The sequence below is a fragment of the Montipora capricornis genome, chromosome 4, assembly GCF_036669925.1.
Source record: "Montipora capricornis isolate CH-2021 chromosome 4, ASM3666992v2, whole genome shotgun sequence".
NCBI classification, from domain to species: domain Eukaryota; kingdom Metazoa; phylum Cnidaria; class Anthozoa; order Scleractinia; family Acroporidae; genus Montipora; species Montipora capricornis.
In genome coordinates, this window is record NC_090886.1 from 28,103,782 (window position 1) to 28,105,965 (window position 2,184).

Below are 2,184 nucleotides of genomic sequence, written 5' to 3' on the forward strand. Positions count from 1 at the left end.
TATTATTGCATTGTTTCGACCCTTATGGGTTTCTGATTTAAGTTAGCACATTTGCGGAAAAGTGAACTCCAGGTGTTTTCATTGATTACTGGCTGCCTTATTGGTGGACCACGGATGGTCTACCAACATGGCAGCATCGTGTGAAATGCTTCGGGAAATTGATAACTCAGAAACGATGTACTACACAGACCCAAGAATTGGAGAAACGGTTATATATTTGTCTTAACATCATTTCAAGTTGTTGGCTTCTTTTATTGAACGGTTTTGAATTTGCTTTTTGTTGCATGACAATGAAAACAATCAAAACATGCACACACTGCCTAATACTGTTTTGACAATACTGTTGCTTTCGCTTGCCATTCTATTCAGAATTCTTATGTTTTTGCTTTCTTTTTTTGTCATTCTAGTTGAACAAAATAAATTTGTACGTTTCAGCTTTTGTTTGTGCATAGATAATAACGTTAGTTATTGAAGTCACGATGAGAAATGTAATTTGAGGCCCTAAAAATTTGCTGTAAAACTGGTCATAAAATCTTATCAGTCCAATGAAAACACAAACAACATGCATTTGTGGAACAGTACCCTTGTTGATTCCAAAGAACATGTACATTGCAGTGTTATTTAATTTAAGTCAACGCACCTGTAAAAATACAGTTTTACTTTGCATCATATCAGAAGACCCCGATCAGCCTGTCCGGTCAGACTGATCGTTTGCCAGTCAAAACCTCAAGTTTACCGGACAAATGTCTGATGACCAGCGCTTATTTGCAGGCTTGGGTCATAAATGTACATGCATCAATACCTACATGTAGACATGGAAGAGTACAAGAGAAGAAAAAGGAGAAAGTGGAGAAGTACATGTACTGTACTAAGACTTGGCAAGGGAGATTCAAAGATTGTGGAACACCTCATGATCAGCAAAAGTGGTACCGGTTGTACAGTAGGAGAATTGGGAGCTGTGGCAAAATGGTACTGGAGAAAGAGCTGAAAAAGCTGGATATCATGAAGGAAGTACCGGTAGTAGCAGAGTACAATTAGCTGCCCCACTGGGATCAGCAAGAATACCGAGGAGAGTATTGGATATCTCAGTGTAGAGGTTCAAATGGGATACCAATACAGAAACTGGCTGTCACAGAGCTGAGGAAATCAACAATGAAATAACAACAACATAATAATAATAATAATAATAATAATAATAATAATAATAATAATAATGATAATGATGATGATGACGATGATGATGATGATGATGATGTATTTATACCATTGACATTGATTTTGAGGAAGAGTAAAGCAGGGTACGAATTAGGAAAGGGGTACATTACCGTAAATCTGTTGTTTTTAACCGTATGGAAAAAATGAAAAACAGCGGAATTCCTTGATCAATACAGTATGTGTATTTAACCCATTGACACCTGGGAATGTCGACACTTGATAGATTTTACTAGTCAATGGGGGGCATCCTAGGGTGTTTTAGGTGTGAATGGGTTAACCCACTGACCCCCTGGGAGTGACAGATTTTACTCTGCCTAACGCAAGACTATTTTACTTGCCAACTGGAGGCGTTCCAGTGCGTTTGAGGTGTCAGTGGGTTAAACACTTAAAAACTATGTCCCTCAACAATATGGAAATTGAAAGTCTGCGAAAATATGCGGCTAAGAGTGGTGAAATCTTCATCAGAGAAGAAAAGGCAAGGAGAAAGAATATATTAAAAGGGACCTATTACAGAAGTACACTAGCATGCTCGATATGGAAAGTTTTATGGAAACACAGAGCTTATCAGAGATAAAAGATGAAGATGTTTTAGGAAAGTGTGGGATGTGTGGTCAGCCAAGAGATGAGACAGTTTCGCATGAGCATTACTGTATCAGACTGATCTGAGAGAGTGCAGTGCACTACATGTAGCATGGCGAAGTGATAAAATTGCGCAGGTAATACACTGGAAGATGTGCCATCGGTTCAATATGTAGTCTCAGAGATGTGGTATGATCATAAGATTGAAAAGGTTGGGAGGTAATCTACAATAGAAGCTAATAGATAACTTACGGGGCAAACGCGAGGGGTGCCGGGGGCTATTTAACTGAAAAAAATATGGAAATCCAGCAAACAACTTCCGCTTACCTCATGTTTGGCACGACTTGTGTTTGCTTTCTGCGTTAGTTAAATGGTAGCTCAAGGACAAAA

The 2,184-nt window shown here is 38.7% G+C and overlaps 1 protein-coding gene and 1 long non-coding RNA gene across 2 annotated transcripts in view; one reads left to right on the forward strand and one right to left on the reverse strand.

Moving 5' to 3' along the window:
• LOC138045876 (uncharacterized) overlaps positions 1-1,151 on the forward strand; it is a 15,188-nt gene extending 14,037 nt beyond the window's left edge. The window contains exon 3 of the long non-coding RNA XR_011131681.1: positions 772-1,151. This is a non-coding gene — a long non-coding RNA (uncharacterized lncRNA). The remainder of the gene's footprint in view (positions 1-771) is intronic.
• Positions 1-2,184, reverse strand: part of LOC138045875 (uncharacterized) — a 14,935-nt gene extending 12,751 nt beyond the window's left edge. The window contains exon 1 of the mRNA XM_068892504.1: positions 2,122-2,184. The gene's annotated coding sequence lies outside the window, so the exon portion shown is untranslated. The remainder of the gene's footprint in view (positions 1-2,121) is intronic.